Raw genomic sequence first — 21,523 nt, 5'->3', positions numbered from 1 at the left:
TGGCTAATGACAGTGGTGTCATCAGCAATCTTCAATATGGTTTTGGAGCTGTGCTTAGATGTATGCCTCTTCACTGTTCTGATGTTCCAGGGTTGAGTGAAGAGCCAATGAAATGGCATCTGCTGTGACAGTACACATATTGGAGCAGATCCAAGTCATTCCTCAAGCAGGAATTGATATGTTTTATGATCAACCTCTCAAAGTAACTCATCACAGTGGATGTAAGGGCTTCTGGACAATAGTCATTGAGGCAGGTTTCCACGTTGTTCTTGGGTACCGGTATAACAGAAGCCTGCTTGAAGCAGTTGGGTACTTCAAATTGCTGAAGCAAGAGGTTGAAGATGAAGAATTTATATTCTCACTGGTGTTTGCAGTGATTGCCAACTTGAGTAAGGTTAGGGTGATTCCTTTTATTTAAAAAAACTAGTCTTTTCAAAGCTCTAGACACCTGAACCAGTTGATATATACTACCTTCATGGTTACTGATCTGAGATAGTGCCTCTAGGGTTGTCAATCTGGTTGTGGAATTGCTAAAAGAAAGTTTTTCCCTTGAACAGAAATAGACATTTTAAATACAAGACAGATCCTGAGTTAGTCATGGCAGGAATAATAGTAGATATTAATTTATTATACAAAAACCCACCTTCTATGTAGGAACTCAGCCAGACATTTTCTTTACATTGGCTTGATAGCAGCTTTACTTAGCTGTAATCTTTGATGACAGCACAACCACTTTTCTTTTATCCTTTCACCGTATGTTTATTTAATATTCTATTATCGGCACGCAACCTCTTTCCTGTATTGGAAGCAGAATACAATCCCCTGGAGTTTGGATAACCCTCCCTAAATGAAGTAAATTTCCAATGAAACCAGTGGCAGGATCACTGACATGCAGGGGTAGTATCTTCATTCCAGGGGCATGTTAATCATCATTGGGAGACAGGGAAGGAACAGCAAGATTGGCTGCCCACATCCGGACAAAATTTGGAAATACAGGACAAATCGGTGTTTACTTGTGCTCTAAAAAAGCATGAATAAACTATAAACTTTGCTTTTGCGTAGTAGATTCTGGGTGTCAGACTGAGGGGGATGTGGTTACTTCAAAATTCTTGGTATGTTTGCTGAACAGCAGTAAAATACAATAAATACATTAAATGCTACAATGATTGTGATCCAGTTTGGCATCAGGGCCTGGAACAAGAATTAGAGCCTTGACTGGGATTTGCAAAATGCCTCTTGCTATTTTCTGAAAGTTCAAAGTAAATTCATTACTAAAGTACATACATGTCACCATATACAATAATAAAATTCATTTTCTTGTGAGCATGCTCAATAAATCCAACAAGCATAATAGAATCAATGAAAGATCACTCCAAAGGGGCGGACAGCCATTGTGCAAAAACAAAAAGAAAGAAAAAATATGTAGTAATAGTAATTAAAATTTAAGTGATAAATATCAAGAACATGAATGAAGAGTCCTTGAAAGTGAGTCCATAGGTTGTGAGAACAGTTCATTGATGGGGCTAGTAAAATTGAGTCTCAATAAGTATATTTGATTTTTGACTATGAATTAAAAAAAGGGCACCAGCAGAACAAGAGCAGCAGATTGCCTTTTTATACCAAGGACTTTACACTAGGAACTGTTAGTTAGCTGGTTTATTCATAACAGGGAAATATAGGCAATAGATTAAGATTTTGGGATCTGCAGCAGAAAGCCACATTCGTATTTGGTTATCAGATGCTCAAAGTTCAAAGCAAATTTATTATGAAAGTACATACTGTTTATGTCACCATATACAACCCTGAGATTTGTTTTCTTGTGGGCATACTCAATAAATCCTATAATAGAATCAATGAAAGGTCGCACTGAACATAACAGACAACCAGTGTACAAACTATGAAAATACAGAAGAAAAAAAACAGAAATGAGAATAATAAACAAGCAATAAATATCGAAGATGAATAGATGAAGAGTCCTTGAAAGTTAGTGCATGAGTTGTGGGAACAGTTCCGTGATGGGCAAGTGAAACTACAATAAGATGCTGTGTTCATGTTGAACAGGTGAAGATTGAACAGGTCAGTCATCCAGGATAACTGATATCAATAGTTGACTTCAAATACATAGTATTTCAAGGAAAATGCACAATCTTTCTGCCCAAGCCACATAGTACAATTTCCTTAATTGGAAGGAGTGACTTTGTAATTATACACGATCTTGCTTCTTGAAAGGTTAATGGAAAACAAATGGTGAGTCTGTTCATTGTTGTATAGACAAGATTTCTCATTTTGCACTCAGTGTAAATGTTTGGTTGCATTTTGGTCCAGCTGGTTTTTGATATATTAAATTGATTGATTTTCCTCAGTTTGTCAAGCCACCCGAGGATTTCTTGCATTAAATATAATCAGGAATATTGTACCTCATTTTGCCTAAAAGAGCCAGACCTTGAGAAAATACTCAGTGGATGCATTGTTAATCAACAATAACACTTATCAGAGAGCATGACCCAGAAACCTCTATGCTAACAAAATACTGATGGCACAATTAAGACTTATCCTTACTGAAGAAGGGTCTCGGCCTGAAACATAAACTGTTTACTCATTTCCATAGATGCTGCCAGACCCACTGAGTTCCTCCAACATTTTGTGTGCGTTATCATCACTGTAGCTACATATTAATGATTTGCCTTATAGTTATTTCTGGCAGTTATCTTTGGCCTCTGAAAATGGGTGGATGTTGGTCGTTGTACTCCATGAAGTCATTGCACAGTATGTTACTTACTGCAGCTAGTGTGTGAACCATATAGGATCTCACAAAGAGTAGTGAAGTCTGGATGCACAGAATTGAACACTTAACAAAGAAGTGTAAGACCTCCATCTAGAACTTTGCTGACCATCTACAACCCTGCACCATTCTGCCTCAAGTCTATTTTACTTAACAGAACTAAGTTAACTGAACAAAATTACCATGATTCCTTACTTCAAAAGCAATTTTTATCTTAATGCCCCTTTGCAGTCTCTCCTTTTCCAATTTTGTGACTCCCCAGTAGCCCTGCAGCTTCACTGTTAACTCTGCTCAACCTTGGATTACCCACATTGTTCCAACAGTCAGTAGTTAACAAAAATATGGAACTAATCCTTAGATTTAGTCATAGAGTACAGCACAGAAACAGGCCCTTAGCCCATCTTGTTAATGCTGAAACCATTTTAACTGTCTACTAAACCAAGTCATTGTCACTCAGATCCTCTAAGTGAAATAGTTTCCCCTCATGTTCCCTTTAAACTTTTACCTTTCACCCTTAACCCATGATCCCAACCAACCTCAGTGAAAAAAGCCTGCTTGGATTTGCTCTCTCTATACCCCTCATAATCTTCTCAATCTTCTATATCCTAAGGAACACACTCCTAACCTATTCAATCTTCCCTTATAACTCATGTCCTCCAGACCTGACAACATCCTTGTAAATTTTCCCTGTACTCTCAAACTTGTTTACATCTTTCCAGTAGGTAGGTTACAAAAACTGTACACAGTACTCCAAATTGGGCCTCACCAATGTCTTATACAGCTTCAACATGACATTTTCATCCCATGTACTCAATACATTGATTTATGAAGGCTGGTGTGCCAAAAGTTTTCTTTATGACCCTATCTACATGTGACACCACTTTCAATGAATTATGGACTTGTATTCCTAGAACTTTTGTTCTACCGCACTCCTCAGTGCCCTACCGTTCACTGTGCGAAACCTACTTGGTTGGTCCTACTGAGGTGCAAAATCTCTCACTTGTCAGGTTCTCTATCTCATCTCTTCTTTTAAGTCCCTCCATAAACCTTACTCACTGACAATGTTTTGGTTACTTTTAATATTTTACACAGTGACCCAATGACTACTTTTCAGCTTCCCTCATTTCCTGATAAGCCTGAATTATTGTCCTTCCTAAGAACTTCAAAATAAAGTTTCTATGTGACAGCCACTTTTTATGCCATGCAGACCTTAAGCAGAAAAATTCTCATTGGTGTAGAATAGCTGAATAGTCCTATAAAGACAAATCAGTGAAGTCTAAAGTAAAGACAATTCATCTGGTGCAGCAATGACAGATTTAATAATCCTGCAGAATTAACACATTCTCAGATACCCGCAGACTACTTGAACAGAAGATTCTTAAAATTCTCCAAGGTCAGGCAATTTGAATGCTTTTGAAACCATCTAAAGAGATTTGGTTATCTCTAAAAAAAGCATCCCATTTTTCCAGCCCAAAATCTTTGAAGAAGGAATTATAGAAATCAGGAAGTATGGCTGAGAAATAGCTCTGTACCAAGAAACGTTTGTTAGCCCTGTAATGTGAGATAGTCCAATGCATGTTTACCATAATCCTCTGCACTTATACCAAAGGCATTTTGCAGAACAACAAATCAGGCTGTGCACAACAGCTTTCTGATTGTTGACAGCTGTCTAGCTGTTGTAGGAACTGGGGACTTTGAGTGTCAGGTTGAGAGGATAGAGTGCAATCAACTACAGTGTGAAGTGAATTGGTTGGTTCTGTGATTGGTTTCGGCTGAGGTGGTAGAGAACTAAACAGTGGGGAAGTTGTGAGGTGGAAGTACAAAATTAAAGGTGATTTTAATTGCATACCTGTAGATAGAGCCTGGTGCAGAAATCTATGCTCAGAAGCTCAGACAGGCAGGTTACTTTCAAATCGTAATGAAGGAAGCCTAAATCTAGTAATTTGTACCCATAAATTTTGTGAATGTAAATCCAAAATTTACTTTGATAACTTTTTGCTGCACACTTATATCTTTGTGCGCAGGTGTGGAGGATATAGACTAAATTCAATATCATGAGAACCAATTCATGTGTTTGGTTACCTTAGCTTCTTTCAGATCTCACAAAATTGTTGTACTGCATTAAAACTGGGGGAATTGGTTGCTGTTTCATACCTTGGGCCCAAGTATTTTCAAAGATCCTTTAGGCCTTGAACAAGCCAGTGGGTGATCTGTGTTGAAGTACTCTCGCTTCCATTAAATATGACAATCTCCAATGAGAAAACCTGTAATGGCAAATAACAACACATTAAGAAACACACAGGATTTTCATTGGAATGTAATAAAGGGATATTGTGAGCAGATGTTTCTCTTTTATAAAAATACTATGCTTTCATGTGAAAAATGGCAGTGAAAATTCTAATAACAGGGAACAGGTTGCAAATGGAGTGGAAATACAAACCAATAAAAATTAGGATTTGGTCAGACTATGTTTATTTTTATGCAATTTGAAAAGAAATATTTGGATAAGATCACCTTAAAAAGAAAATAAGCTCTGACTGAGCAGTAGTAAATTCCCTCCTATTTTATGAGTTGCAATATGACCAACATGGTTTACTTCTCAGCTTGTGGTATCTGCAATGGGAAGGAAGTGCCATGTAAATATATTTTTTAAACTTGTTTGTTTTTGTTCTGATTTTTATGTTTTTCCTGATGATCTGCATCGTACAGTGAATGCTTTCTGTGCAAATGTCCTTTTCTTTGGCAGCCTCTGGTAGTAGAATATATTGATAGGAATCGTGCTATTGGGACTGGGCTTTGATTTTCCTTACTACACAGCTAGAGACAAAGCATTAATGACAGGAAACATAAAGCAGACAGTGCAGAGAGCCGCAGGCTGCATGCTGTCATTGCTGAAACCCAGGGATGCACTAAACTCACAGTTTGGTTGCGTTCATAAATATTCTTGGACCAGAAAACTGCATTGTAAAAACTATTTTTCAACCTGTATTACAAGAACATTTTTACATGCCTCAAGTTTGGGCAGTTGATTTTCGTAGCTCTTGATTCAAACTCATTTTTTTATGTAACTTAGAAATAAACAAGAATTCTGAGCACCAGAAGTATTTGAGTTAGAAAGAAATATTGCAATATTTGTCCATAATTCTAATATTCTAAGTGAGTGAATAATCTGTCTTAAAGCATTGCAAAGACTAATCACAAAATGGATATAAAGTGTACCGCAGTGGATATAAATTCAAGAGTGGTTTTATACAATCCACTGACAAAATACCAAGGGACTCATGAAAGTGAGGACACATGCTACATAGTGCATTGCTGCCATTGCTCTAACACAACAGACAGGAGAGAGGTTTGACTTGGTGACAGGCTGGCTCATGGTGGAGCTGATGTTAGGCTTAGAGCTTCATTACTTAGGCCTGGTGATCCTTGGTCCACAGCCAAGCATTTACTGGCAACTTAAATGAAAAGAGGATTCTGAATCAAGTTACTGACTGTAGGAGGCAGTGTTAAGAAGGTGGGGAAAGGCAACTGATTTGTAAGATGCCGCAGGTCCCTTTCCCTTGTTTGGTGGTGCAATAGGTGCATAGCCTCAGTTGTAGGGAGGTCTAGACCCCAAATACAGGCTTGCCTGCTGCTGCAGTCCAGAAGGGGAGAAGCCGGAGGTCGTGTAGCATGGTGTCCATGCTCGGGTGGGGGCTGGCCTACAGTATTAGAGCATTGGAATGACAGGCTGGATTGTGTGCTCCTGTGCACTGCCAGGAACTGTACCATCAATTTGTGGGACATGTCGCTCAGGGACTTGGGGGCTATACAGATTTTTTTTGCTCACTATTTTAAATATGCTGTGCACGTTTTGCACTTTGGTCCCAGAGGAGCAAAATTTCATTCGGATGTATTCATGTATGGTTGAATGATAATTAAAGTTAAATTTGATTTGATTTGATTTGCACATTACTGAGGGTGTTTGAGTAAAGAGAGAGGTAATAATTCTAGCAGAATTATCTCCACATTCAAGTAAGGATTTTATATATAAAGCATTGCTTTGACAGTAAACTTCAGTCATCCCTTTAGAGTTGCTGGTTAAATAGCATACAACTTGACTACTGCTTTTAGGACAGCTCAGTCTTACATTGACCACTTAAAACAGATGTTACCCCTATTAGGCACTTGCAGAGAGACCACTTAACATTTAAGTTAAGCTTGCATCATGGTAACTTTCTCTTACACAGAGGAAATCAAATCACAGTTGCCTTCTGTTTTCAAAAGGCCTTTGATGATGTGCCGCACACAAAGCTGCCTGGCAAGATATGAGCCCATGCTATTACAGGATAGATCAGGGGTGGGCAAACTTTTTGACTTGTGGGCCACAAAGGGTTCTAAAATTTGACATGGGGGCCGGACCAGGAGCAGATGGACGGAGTGTTTTGGTAATACACCTCATAAGAGAAAATAAAATATCATGGGATATGTAGAAAACGTGCTTTAATTTCAATTGAAAATGAACAAATGCATTACAACAAAATATCTGTCTTTGAAGTCCCATGGTATTTAGCTATTTATTGAAATGATTTTTAAAACACTGAAAATTAAATGAATAAAACACAGCTTTTTTAATAGTAACAGTTATTATTTTAAAGCACTGAAAATTCTGTTATCCTTCAAGATATTATCCTCATCACTCTCCTCCTGACTGTCTTTATTTCAAAAACGGTAGGAGATGCAGGTCTACTTGTCCTGCTCCTTCTTATTCAATTGTCCCCTGTGCCAAAATTCAACAACGACCAGCACAAGGACAGAACAGTGACAGCGTGCCAGTATGCGGAGCGCGTTATTTGATCTGGAGCGCATTTTTTTATTTTGAGAACATACGTGCACCTGCGCACTACTCATGTCCATCACTTAACAGAAATGACATGTTATTTTTTACAGATTTACAGATTTACATAGTCAGATTTGCTGACTATGCTACACTGATTGGCCTAAATTGTTAAGGCTTATTGAAAAAAATATTTTCAAATGCATTTTTTACATAACACAACGAAGAAACTTATTTTTAATTTCAGTGGGAACAGTGTTGTTGGCCTCCCTTTTTAGCCAGCGCATCAAAGTCTGGATTTAGTTTTGTTGTGGCGATTCTCAGGATGGATCTGAGGTGTTGGTCAGTTAACTTGGATCTGTGGCTGGCTTTGTTGATGTTCATGACACTGAACGCCTGTTCACACAAATTGGTCGAACCGAACAAGGAGTAAAGCGCAAATGTGGAGTAATACGCTGCACCTCAACAAAGGTCAATGTACATAGAGTGCGTCATGTGTTGGGAAAACGCCAGAATTGTGGGGAAAAAACGTTGACAAGATTTATTAATATAATTTCATCAAGTTCTGCGGGCCGGATTAAAAAGCTTAACGGGCCGCATATGGCCCCCGGGCCGTAGTTTGCCCATGCCTGGGATAGATAAAGCATTGACTGATTGGCAGGAAGCAAAGAGTGGGAATAAAGGGAGCCTTTCCTTTCGCTGCCAGTGGCTAGTGGTGTTCCACAGGGGTTGGAACTGATTCTTTTTGCATTGTATGTCAGTGATTTGGATGGAACTGATGGCTTTGTGCCCAAGTTTGTGGATAAGGGGCAGGTAGTATTGAGGAAGCAAGGAGGCTGCAAAAGGACTGAGACAGATTAGGAGGATGAGCAGATGGATTACAGTGTTGGGAAGGGTATGGTCATGCATTTTGGTGGAAGAAATAATAGTGGAAACTATTTTCTAAATGGGGAAAAAAATTAAAAATCCAAGGGTTAAGGGGACTTGGGAGTCCTTCTGCAGGATTCCCCAACGATTAACTTATAGGTAGAGATGGCAATGCTGTGTCCTAAACCCCCTCCTTTACCCTCTGTATACCCATGACTGTGTTGTCATGCACAGCTCCAATCTGCTAATTAAATTTGCTGACTATGCTACACTGATTGGCCTAATCTCAAATAATAATGAGGCAGCCTACAGAGAATAAGTCATCACTCTGACAAAAAAACAACCTCTCCTTCAATGTCACAAAAACAAAGGAGTTGGTGTGGACTACAGGAGGAATGGAGACAGGCTCACCCCTATTGTCATCAATGGATTTAGGGTTGAGAGGATAAACAGCTTTAAGTTGCTTGGCATATACATCACCAAGGATCTCACGTGGTCTGTACATACCAGCTATGTGGTGAAAAATGTACAAAAGTGCCTCTTTCACCACAGACGGTTAAAGGTATGGGCCCCCAAATCCTAAGAACTTTCCACAGGCGCACAATTCAGAGCATCTTGACTGGCTGCGTCACTGCCTGGTATGGGAACTGCACTTCCCTCAATCACAGAACTCTGCAGAGAGTGGTGCAGACAGCCCAGCACATCTGTGGATGTGAACTTCCCACTATTCAGGACATTTACAAGGACGGGTGTGTAAAAAGGGCCCGAAGGATCATTGGGAACCCGCGTCACCTCAACCACAAACTGATCCAGCTTCTACCATCTGGGAAGTGGTACTGCAGCATAAAAGCAAGGACCAACAGGCTCCGGTACAGCTTCTTTCACCAGGCCATCAGACTGACTAATTAATACAATTGTACTTCTATGTTATATTGACTATCCTGTTGTATGTACAACTATAAATTACTATAAACTGCACATTTAGATGGAGACATAATATAAAGATTTTTACTCATATATATGAAGGATGTAAGTAATAAAGTCAATTCAAATTCAGTAAGGAAGGTAAATACAATGTTAGTATTCATTTCAAGAGGACTAGAATGTAAAAACAAGGATGTAATGCTGAGGCTTTACTTGGAGGCGTCACTTGGAATATTGTGAGCAGTTTTGGGCCCCTTATCTAGGAAAGGGATGTGCTGACATTGGAGAAGGTTCAAAGGAGGGTCACAAAAATCATCCCGGGATCGAAAGGCTTATCATCTGAGGAGCATTTGATGGCTCTGGGCCTGTATTCACTAAATTCGGAAGAATGAGAGGTGGTCTCATTGAAACCTATCGAATGTTGAAAGGCCTAGACAGAGCAGATATGAAGAGGATGTTTCCTGTAGTGGGGGAATCTAGGATCAGAGGGCACAGCCTCAGAATAGAAGGATTGTCTATTTAGAGTGGAGATGTGGAGGAATTTCTTTAGCTAGATGGTGGTGAATCTATGGAAATCATTGCTATAGATGACTGTGAAGGCCACGTCATTGAGTGTATTTAAGGTGGTGGTTGATAGATTCTTTAAAATTTTTTTTTTTAAATTGAATTTTCAAATAGGTTACAGAAAGAAAAAAAATTGTCAACCCTTTCCTCCTTCCCCTTAACCCCCCTCCCAAACATATCCCTATAGTAAAAAAGAGAAGAAAAAAGAAAGAAAGAATGCCTGGATATCGGAAGATCCCCACATGCTCCATGGAATTCATAATAGCTTTAATATGTATATTTAATTCTTTCCCCAGATAACCAATAATTTTATCTTCGGAGCACCTATATATTTAATCCTATCTTTTGTAAATAAGGGCGCCAAATTTTCAGAAATAGTTCATATTTATCTCTTAAATTATAAGTAATTTTTTCAAATGGAATACAGCTAAAAATTTCATTCTTCCAACGATGACTAAGTATGAATCTGATTTCCAAGTAACTGCAATAGCCTTTTTGGCTACTGCCAATGCAATTTTTATGAATTCTTTCTGATATTTATTCAATTTGGATTTCGATTTTATCCCTTCAATATCACCTAGTAAAAATAATGTTGGATTGTGTGGAAGTTGTATTCAAATAATTTGTTCCAGTAAAACTCTTAAATTTGTCCATAAAGGTTGAATTTTAAAACAAGACCAAGTAGAGTGTAAAAAAGTACCAATTTCTTGATTACATTGAAAACATTGATCAGATACATTTGAGTTTAATCTATTTTTGTGGTGTAATATATATTTGATGTAAAAAGTTATATTGTACTAATCTTAGTCGAACATTTATTGTATTTGTCATACTGTCAAGACATAATCTTGACCAACTTGTTTCATCAATTTTAATATTCAAATCAGTTTCCCATTTTTGTCTTGACTTATGAATTCATTGTTTAATTGCCTGTTTTTGAATCAAATTATACATACCAGAAATAATTTTTTTAATTTTTCCTTTATGAATTAAAGTTTCTATTTCATTAGGTTTTGGCAATAACATTGTTTGACCCAGTTTATCTCTTAAATAAGCCCTTAATTGGAAATAACAGAAAAGAGTGTTATTTGATATTATATATTTAATTAGTCAAATTACATTAATATACCTCCTTCAAAACAGTCTCCTATATATCTAATCCCTTTGTGAAACCAGTTATATAAAAGTTGATTATCCATTGTAAAAGGGATGTTTATTTTGAATTAAAGGTCTCTTTGCTAATAAAGATTTCTTTATCTCATCATCAACATTTATCTTATTCCATAAATCAATCAAATGTTTTAGTATAGGAGATACTTTCTTTTCCCATATCCATTTAGATTCCCATTTATATATAAAAACTTCTGGTATATTTTCTCCTATATTATCTAATTCTATTCTAATCCATGCCAGTTTATCTTCATCAAAAAAAGATGCAATAAATCTAAGTTGATTTGCTTTGTAATAATTCTTAAAATTTGGTAATTGTAACCCTCCTAGGTCAAATTTCCATGTCAATTTTTCCAACGATATTCTTGACATCTTACCTTTCCAAAGGAATTTGCTCACACATTAACTCTTGAAAAAACTTCTGCGGTAATTGTATTGGTAGTATTTGGAATAAATATTGTAATCTAGGGAATATATTCATTTTTACAGCATTGACTCTATCTATTAATGTTATTGGTAACATCATTCATTTATCAAGATCCTCTTGAATTTTTTTCAATAATGGCAAATAATTTAGTTTATATAAATTCTTTATATCATTATCAACTCTTATACCTAAATACTTTATACCATTTATCGGCCATCTAAATTGAGTTATTAATCGACATTGACTATAATCTCCTTTAGTAAGGGGTAAAATTTCACTTTTATCCCAATTTATTCTGTACCCTGATATTTTCCCATATTCTTCCAGTCTAGAAGATAATTTATGCAACGAATGCAATGGGTTAGTTAGATAAATCAGAACATCATCAGCAAATAAGTTAATCTTTTATTCCTCCTGATTAACTCTGAAACCCATCATATGAGTCAGTTCTTATTAATTCAGCTAATGGTTCTAACGCCATCACAAATAAAGCAGGTGATAATGGACAACCTTGTCTAGTTGACCTTGTTAACTGAAATGATGTTGAAGTTTGGCCATTTGTCACCACTTTAGCTTTGGGGTTAGTATTTAAGGTATTAATCCATTTTATAAAAGATACTCCTAATCCATATTTTTCTAATACATTAAATAAAAAATCCCATTCCAATCTATCAAATGCTTTTTTCTGCATCCAAAGCAACTGCCACACTCATTTCTTCCCTCTTTTGTGCCAAATGAATTATGCTAAGTAACCGCGTTACATTATCTGCCGATTGTCTATTTTTAATAAATCCTGTTTGGTCCATGTGTATTAATTTTGGTAAGTATTTAGATAATCTATTAGATAAAATCTTTGCTATTATTTTATAGTCTGTGTTCAACAAAGAAATAGGTCTATATGATAGGTCCTGACGAAGGGTCTCGGCCCGAAACGTCGACAGCGCTTCTCCCTGTAGATGCTGCCTGGCCTGCTGCGTTCCACCAGTATTTTGTGTGTGTTGTTGTTTGAATTTCCAGCATCTGCAGATTTCCTTGTATTAGGTCTATATGATGTTGGCTTTAAATGATCTCTGTCTTTTTTTGGCAATACTATTAAAATAGCTGTCGATAAAGATTCTGGAAGTTTATGCGTTCTTTCCGCTTGGTGTATTAGCTCCATAAAAGGATAAGGTTGATAGATTCTTGATAAGTCAGAGTGGGAAGGCTATGGGTAGAAGGCACAAGAGTGGGATTGAGAGGGAAATGAGTCAGTAATGATCAAACAGTGGAGCAGACTTGATGGGCCGAATAGCCTAATTCTGCTCCTATGTTTTATGGTCTTATGGCTAAAATCTTGAATTATTTACATTTTAACCTAGTACTTAAAATTTGGGCTCATTCATATCTAGGACAGTACATTTCAATGAAAAGGTGCACTCATAACTCTGGAAAGATGCATGCTTTCTTAAAATATGGAGATAAGTGGAACATTGAAAATAATGTACAGCTTAGACCAATAAACTTATAGTTAATTGTATCCACTCTACATAAATCTGTGGCATTTTGAAATGTCCAAGTCACACATATTTCTTTCTAGATTTCGGGTCAGAGAATAAACAGAAACTAGCAGCAATGAAAAATTCCAGGTACTTAAATGACAGTCATAGATCACTTGTACTAGGAGGACTCAAATGAGCTATGGTTCTTTAGCTGTTGTAATTCACAATGACTGAGGAGATATCCTCCTTATCTGATTCCATCAAGGCATGTTGCTACAAACCTTGGTGATTTAAAATGCACACTGCTAAGTCATTCTTTTTATTTGTCCTGTTTACTTCTTCATTCTACTTTAGGTAAGAAGTATCCATGGTAGAAATCAAGAGTTAAAACTGCATTATAAAATATTAGTAACAAATAAATAGGCATACTTGCATTTACATTTTTGACAGATACACAAATGAAAGCATTACTTACTGCATTTGACTTAAATATAATAACAACTAGCTGAGCAATCTCAAATGACTGTGGCATCCTATTTAATATACCAAATAAGAGCTTCTGTCAGAGGGAAGGTCAGCCTTGTGTCAATGAGGTGAATATCTCAGAATCCATTAAACGTACTGATAATGGGAAGCTGCCTTTAAACATGCTTAATGGGGATTACTCTGATCATATTTTAATTGCAGTTACTAAGCAGAACAATAGGATTTTTATGACACAAAGATAATGAGTTCACATTATTCTTTCTCTGACAATTGTTTGCCATGTAATGTTGTCATTGATCATTAAAATGGAGTTCTTGAAGGTTTTTGGCCCAAGAAGCAAAGACCCATCAGAAGAGGAGTAATGTACAAATGTACCGTGGAGAGCATTCTAACTGGTTGCATCATTGTCTGATATGGAGGGACCACTGCACAAGGACAGCAAAAGCTACAGAAATTTGTAAACCCAGTCAGCTCCACCATGTGCAGTAGTCTCCCCAGTATCGAGGCCACCTTCAGAAAGGCAGAATCCATTGTTGAGGACCCCCCCCCCCCCCATCACCCAGGACATGCTCTCTTCTCATTGCTACCTTCAAGGAGTCACAGGAGCCTGAAGGCACACACTCAACATTTCACAAACAGTTTTTTCCCCTTTGCCATCAGATTTTTGAATGGAAAATAAATCCATTAACACTACTTCACTATTTTCCCATTGCTTTTTACGCTGTTTATTTAATTTGTTATATGTACTTATTGTAATTTATAGTTTTTATTACTATGTATTGCAGTGTACTGCTGCCGCAGAACAATAAGTTTCATGACATTGATATTCAAGTCTGATTCTGGTTCTGACTCTAATCAGTGCTCCCCATGAAGGCAGCAGGGATCATTGTGCTTTGGGAGATTTACCCAGTGTACATCTTGGACAGACATAATTTTATTTGCTTTTTGGAAGGGCTGTGTTTGCAAACTTGCGCACTCAACAGACTTGAAGAAAATAAATGTCCTAAAGGATGAAAGTTAGCCTCCATCTTTGTTGTAAGCTCACTTATGTTTTATGAACCCGGTCCAAACTTTAGGCAAGTATGACAGTCACTGAATAATTCGATCCAGTGTGCCTACAAGGATCATTCTACTATTATTAGGCTGTTGAATGGCAAGGCCCCATCGTGACATGCTAAAATGAGCCATTGGGCAGAGCTTTAGAAGGCTGTGAGCCAGAGGCAAAGGAAATGCTTAAGCCATCAGTTTCGGAACGTCCATTGGCTCAAGCTATGCCAGAGGAAATTGGAAAACTGCACATAAACTGATGGGCTGAGTTTAGGAAGTCTGGGAAAGTTGGAGAGCCCAGGTTCAGGATAGCTTCGGAAAGATGCAGCTGTACTTTGAGAACCATCTTTGTTAAATTTGGATTAGTCTTGAGGGGGAAAAGCTGAGTCATTTCACCTATACTGACACAACACAATCGGAAAGATTGGAGTTCATACATTATTTTTTAAGGCAAGATGGGCAAAGTAAACTTACAACCAAAACCACAAGAATTTTTGCAGATGCTGGAAATCCATAGCAAAAAGCACAAATTGCTGGAGGAACTCTGCAGGTCAGGCAGCATCTATGGAAATAAATAAACAGTCAACATTTCAGGTTGAGACCCTTCATCAGGATTGGAAAGGAAAGGGGGAAGATGCCAGAATAGAAGAAGCCAGGTGGGTGGGGAGGGGTGTTGAAGTAAGAAGCTGGGAGATGATAGGTATAAAATGTAAAGGGCTGGAGAAGAAGGAATTTGACAGAAGAGAGTGGACCATGGAAAACAGGAAGGTGGAAGGCAGGTAAGGTGAAGAGGTAAGGGGGGCAGAGTGGGGAAATGAAGAAGAAGGGAGGGGGAAAATTACTGTAAGTTGGAGAAATTGATGTTTATGCCATCAAGTTGGAGGCTATCTAGACAGAATAAAATGTGTTGCTCCTCCAACCTAAGAATGGCCTCACGATGGCAGAAAATGACATGTCATGGAATGTCATGTCAGAATGGGGATTGGAATTGAAATGGTTGGCCATCGGGAAGTCCTGCTTTTTGCAGATGGAGCAAAGGTGCTCAACAACCTAGCTATCTGCAGTACAGCACCACTCAGTGGCAAGTATTTGGAATTGCAGCAAAGTAAGGAAACACAATCAAGTCACATATGTGGTGGGGAGCTCCAGTTAAACATCAGAGAATCTGCTATGTCCATATACATACCTTTAGATCACTCCCTCAATACAATATACTTTTTGATTTTGTATAGTAGATACGCAATTTGCATAATGCAGATTGTTTCCTTTCTGCAATCCATTTATCATGGATCTCCATATTTCTAACTGTTGTAAACCAAATTATCATAAAGAGGAGAAAGAAAAATGTTTTTGTTCAGTTCTCTTTCGTTGTAATGTCTCTGATTTGCAAAAGTTGGATATCTATATGAAAAATGGCCTAATTTTGCTCCAAGCAGGAATTTGCCTTTCATTGAGTAAGGATAAATCTTACAGCAGCCAAGCCTTGAATTATGAAAAGGGTAGGTTGCACCCTTGACATTATTAGCAGGACCTTACTCAAGATTCAAGATTGCTTAATGTCGTTTCCTGTATACAAGTTCAAGGAGAACTAAATTTATTACTCTGGATCCAATGCAGACAAATAAAAAGTGAAAGATTAAAAAAAACACAATAAATATAAATAAATTTGACTGTGTAAGCTGTGTTTTGTGACCTATACAGGTTGTGAATGATTTGCACTCCCATGAGTTTGAAATTACTTGCAGTTTCCACTGCTGTGCCGCCGACGTAAAGCAGCATGGGTCCTGAAATTGATAAACATCTCCTTTGACTTCATGACATTAAGGAAGAGGTTATTTGCCAGGCACCAAGCTTCAAACTCTTCCACCTCCTCTCTGTAGGCTGTCTCATCGTTGTTGGTGATGTTGTGGCAGTGGTAAACTTGACGATGTGATTGCTCGGGTGTTTTGGCCATGCAGTCATGTGTGAGCAGAGCACTTATATGGTGAACACTAAAAGTATGTGTTACGATTTACAGCAAGCAGTCCTAGATCCTCTGGAAAAACAACTGAAGTTTGTGCCATTGCAAATGTCCAACCATGCTGGAAATCCCACTTTGCAGCATTGAAGGAAGGTACTAGCACAAGTGACTTTGCCTCAAAGTAAATTATATATATATATCACCATATAACACCCTGAGATTCATTTTCTTGCACTCATTCACAGTAAAACTGAAATACAATAGAATTTGGTGAAATACTATATACAACCAATGAGCAAAATAAAGGCAGCCTGTACAAATGCAAAAAAATAATGAGAGCATGAGTTGTAGAGTCCTTGAAAATGACCCACTCCATAACTCCCTGACAGTTTTATCTTCCTCCACTGTAACATTCAAAAGTTCATTAACATGGCTGTACTTGCCATTACAAATAAGGGTGATTGCAGATATCTATAATGAAAGCTACTTGCATTTCTGCTGTCCTTTGGATCAGTAAATAATAGAAATGGTGGCTCTTAGTGAGATATTGATTTTAACATCCATTGTTGGGTTGCTGTTTTCTTTCCACTATTTTTAAAACCCTGGAGACATACAGAATAAATGATTTTAATTAAATTTTGAAATTGATGTCTTTGCACTTGTTAGACATACCAATATAATCTCATAACAAGTGTCACTGCCTGAGGTGCTGATGGTGCTTCCTTTTTTTATTTCACTGCAACTTTGACAGCTGAATGTGCTTTTTAAAAAATCATTTTACTTTTTCCAAGTTTGTTATTAAAACATCAACTTGATAGCAAAAGCTGATTCAATTTAGTAAATGCATAGGGTGTACGTGCAATATTTTGAATCAACAATAGAGGCTGTACTTTTCTGAAATGTTAGCTTTGTCATTTTTCTCAAATTATTTTCATACATCAGTTGCATCCATCTGTCTACAAGCAACTTTAAAGGCACTAAATTACCTTTGATGGAAATAAAACCGTGGGTAATGAGTGGGTCTCAAGGATTTTGTTATTCAAGCTTGAATGTATTATTCATGCTGAATCTAATACACACAGATCTCAAATCCAAACATGATCCTCGTACCTGATTTTACTCAAATTATATTAAGTTTTGATATTAATATTATAGCCAAAGTAGCCAATTCTAATGAAAAGACAGGGTTGAAACATATACTGTCTGACATACACTGATATCTCAGTCCTAATAAAGGGTCTCGGCCTAAAATGTCAACCATCTATTGATTTCCATAAATGCTGTCTGGCATGCTGTGTTTCTCCAGTATTTTGTGTATGTTGTTTAACATATACTCTATCTATCTCTGGGATATTTTCAGGATTTTGGATTTTATCCCAGATTTCCACCATCTGTACATTTTGCTTTTAGCTTGTCTCCCATTGCATTTTGTGTAAATTTAGGATTATTGAGTCTGGAAAGGAATTTCCATGAAGACTCTGCAGTTCTGTGAGATTTGCCTGGATTAGAAAGGAGGAGTTGAAACGGGAATTTGGTGGAGCAAGTAAAACACACAGATTATACGTTAGATACATGTGTATTATTAACATTCTAAATGCTTGTTGAGGACACCTGTACTCTTCCTAGATTCCATCTGTGTAGTAGTACAATCAAATCGAGTGAGATATTCTCCTAAGGGGTTATCTATTGATGTGTCCTGAGGGGGCTGTAGAGGCCCCCAGGATCCACATATTCTGATGCAGTGTGGGCAAGATTAAGTGGTGGCTGTATACACTCTGGACAAGGTAATACAGGACTGTTAATAATTTACATTACTGTCATAGAGCAACTATTGCTAATGTATTGTGACAATCAAATGTAACAGACTAATAACTTCACTGATAACCAAAATTATCATTAGCTAAATGTTTTTCAACATTTTTGATGGCATCCTTGTGTCAAAAATGTACATTAATCTATAATACCTGAATAAGATTGATTTATGAACTATCAACAGAATATTCAAGAATTCATATTTTTGGTGTATTAATGTAAGAACTCTGAATAAGGGATTTATGTACAGGTGCTATATAGTGAACTTTTCCATTTCTAGTGTGGAGTTAAAGTCAAAAGTAAAAAATTCCTCACCCATATTTGTGCCCACTTGGACGAGAACTTTATAATTATTCTTAGGTTATCTGTTCTACACTGTATCAAATTATATTTAGAGCATAGAACACTATATCACACTGCAGGCCTTTTGGCCCATGATATTGTACCAATCCTTTAACCTCCTCTAAGATCAATCTAACCCTTTCCTCCCAGAAAGTCTTCCATTTTTCTTTAATCCATGTATCCATCTAAGAGTCTCACTAATGTATCTGCCTCTACCACCATCCCTGACAGCGTGCTCCACACACCTACCACTCTGTGTAAAAGCTTACCTCTCATCTTCCAACTATACATTACTCCAAACAGCTTAAAGTTTTGCTCCCATTGTATTAGCCTGAGAAAAGTGTCTGGCTGTCCATTCTTTCAATGCCTCTTGTCATCTTGTACATCTCTATCAGGTCTCATCCTTCTTGTCTCCAAAGAAAAACGTCCCAGCTTGCTTAGCCTATCCTCACAAGACAAGTAGCTTCCTGGTAAATATCCTGTGCACCCTCTCTAAAGTTTCCACATTCTTCCTATAATGAGGTGACCAGAACAGAACACATTACTCCAAGTGTGGTCTACTCAAAATTTTATAGAGCTGCAACATTACCTTGTGGCTTTTGAGCTCAGTTCCCCGACTAATGAAGTCCAACACACCATACACCTTCTTTACCACCTGTCAACTTGCACTGCAACTTTAAGCAACTGATGGCCTTGAACCCCAAGATCCCTCTATTCCTCCACACTGTTAAGAATGCTGCTGTTAACCCTGTAAAAGAATACCCTGTATTTTGCCTTCAAGTTTGACCTTCCAGAGTGAAACACTTTGCACTTCTGAATGGTTGAACTCCATCTGCCGCTTTTCAGCCCAGCTCTGCATCTTACCAATGTCCCTACGACAATCTTTAACACCATCCACAACACCACCAACCTTTGTGTCATCTGCAAACTTACAAACCCACTTCATCATTCATGAAACTCAAAAAGGACAAATTCTGTGGAAGATTACCTATCACTGACCACCAGCCTGAATAAGCTCCATCAATTACCATTTATTCAGGTTTTTTTTGAAATACAAATCTAATGATGGTTATATACAGTGGTGAAAATGCATTATGTCTATGTTCTTTGCTATTGAATCTAATTCCATGAAATGCTGTATATATTAGAAAGCATAAATTAAGAAAGATCACAGACTAAGTTTGTTGGTGACATTGCTGAGAAAGACTATCATAAATAGCCTGACAGGGCATTTTACACCAAATTAGAAGTATCAGTGTCAGCTGATCAACCATTTAAAAAGGCCTTGTCTTTAGAAGTGAGGAAGGGTCACCAAGTCAGAAAATCCATTTCTAAAAGAACATTGTTCAGGATTAAATTGAGCCACAGCATCATGTACCAGGCAAGTAAAATGTCCTCTTCAAATTCATTAAAAATGATCACATCCCTTTCAACAAGGTCTGTAAAGGTCCGTAAAACCATTTGAATTTTGTTTTAATAGTTTGCCATCTTATGTAACTGCCATGGTTAACTTACACCTTTCTATTCAGGATCAACCATCAGTTCAGAGGTTGACATTCCTGCTTTATAGGTGGCACAGAGGAACAATATAATTTAATAGAAAAGAAAACTCAAGTTGTCAAATGCAATATCTCTACAATGTTTACAAAGACTCCGGATTTCATCTGTTGATATCAACTACTTGTTGAACAATTCTGAAAGGCTTCCTTGTGTACACAGACGTTCAATATACAATTTAGTAACTTTTCATAACAGTTAACAATGCTAGAAACAGATGTCATCAAGCCTTTTAGCTCTCTAATGAGGCAGGAAATGAGCAGCACCATAAGCAGGGCTACTTGTAAATGGATGAGTGCCCATCTGCAGTTAATAACAATCACTCTGTTTCACTAGCTACCAAGACTGCACGTGCAACTGCAGTCCTCAGGTGTCAGCTTACACTTGCTTCAAGCAAAATCAAACAACGCAACAATTTATGTGAATAAGCCGCAGTTCAATATGGTCTTTTCAAACGTGTTCTAAAAGCACCAGGTTTCCATGGCAACTATATCATTATTTTTCCTCCATTTACTGAAGCAGAGATATCACTGCCTTTGTAAAAATAAAGGCCTGTCAATGCCTTAGTTCAAAAAAAATTTAAGATACATCTGAGAACTGCATTGCAGATTATGTACATTGCTACAATCGCACTGACACTGCAAAGGATCAATATGGCAGCCTAATAGCTTCAATTTTCAAAGCAGGCTAAATCCAGAAGATTTCAGAGCAGAATCCAAAGCAAATCCCCCCAAAGAAAAACATCCACATAAAATCAGCTAAAGCAGAACTCACAACTCGAGAGGGCATACAATTGCTTTATTTAAGAATTTTTGTTGAGATATTTTTATTGAAGTTTCTTGCGTCATTATATAATGTTCACAAGGATAGTCCTTGTGGCACTCTTTAGAGGGAATACTGTTTCTAACCCTTCATTGCAATCATACTGGCCTGCCTTCAGCCAGCTACCTGACAAACTGCACTCTCACCACTGCTCCAGGACAGAGACCAGATATGCCCCAATTTCTTATTCTCATCCTATCCCCAAACCTTCCAATTTGAGATTCGATCAAACCTCCCCTCAGGCAACTTCCTTTCCCATAGTGCCACGGTAGCATAGTGGTTAGTGCGACACTATTACTGCTTGAGACATTGAAATTTGAAGTTCAATTCTAGAATCCTCTATATGCAAGTTTGTATGTTCCTTCCTGTGTGTAGGAGCGTTTTCTCCAGGTGCTCAGGTTTCCTCCCACAGTCTAAAGATGTCCTGGTTGGTAGGTTATTTGGTGATTGTAAGCTATCCCATGATTAG

General features: G+C 37.6%; 1 protein-coding gene across 9 annotated transcripts in view; it reads right to left on the bottom strand.

Annotated features, from left to right (window-relative positions):
• sulf1 (sulfatase 1) overlaps positions 1-21,523 on the bottom strand; it is a 367,408-nt gene that overhangs the window by 203,567 nt on the left and 142,318 nt on the right. For 8 of the 9 annotated variants that reach the window (XM_059982554.1, XM_059982537.1, XM_059982579.1 and 5 more), the window contains exon 2: positions 4,937-5,046. The gene's annotated coding sequence lies outside the window, so the exon portion shown is untranslated. Of the gene's footprint in view, positions 1-4,936; positions 5,047-15,035; positions 15,124-21,523 lie in introns of all 9 variants that reach the window. The other variant, XM_059982547.1, reaches the window with a different exon arrangement.

Source organism: Hypanus sabinus, chromosome 1 (assembly GCF_030144855.1).
Source record: "Hypanus sabinus isolate sHypSab1 chromosome 1, sHypSab1.hap1, whole genome shotgun sequence".
NCBI lineage: Eukaryota > Metazoa > Chordata > Chondrichthyes > Myliobatiformes > Dasyatidae > Hypanus > Hypanus sabinus.
This window is presented reverse-complemented; position numbering and strand designations above follow the sequence as displayed.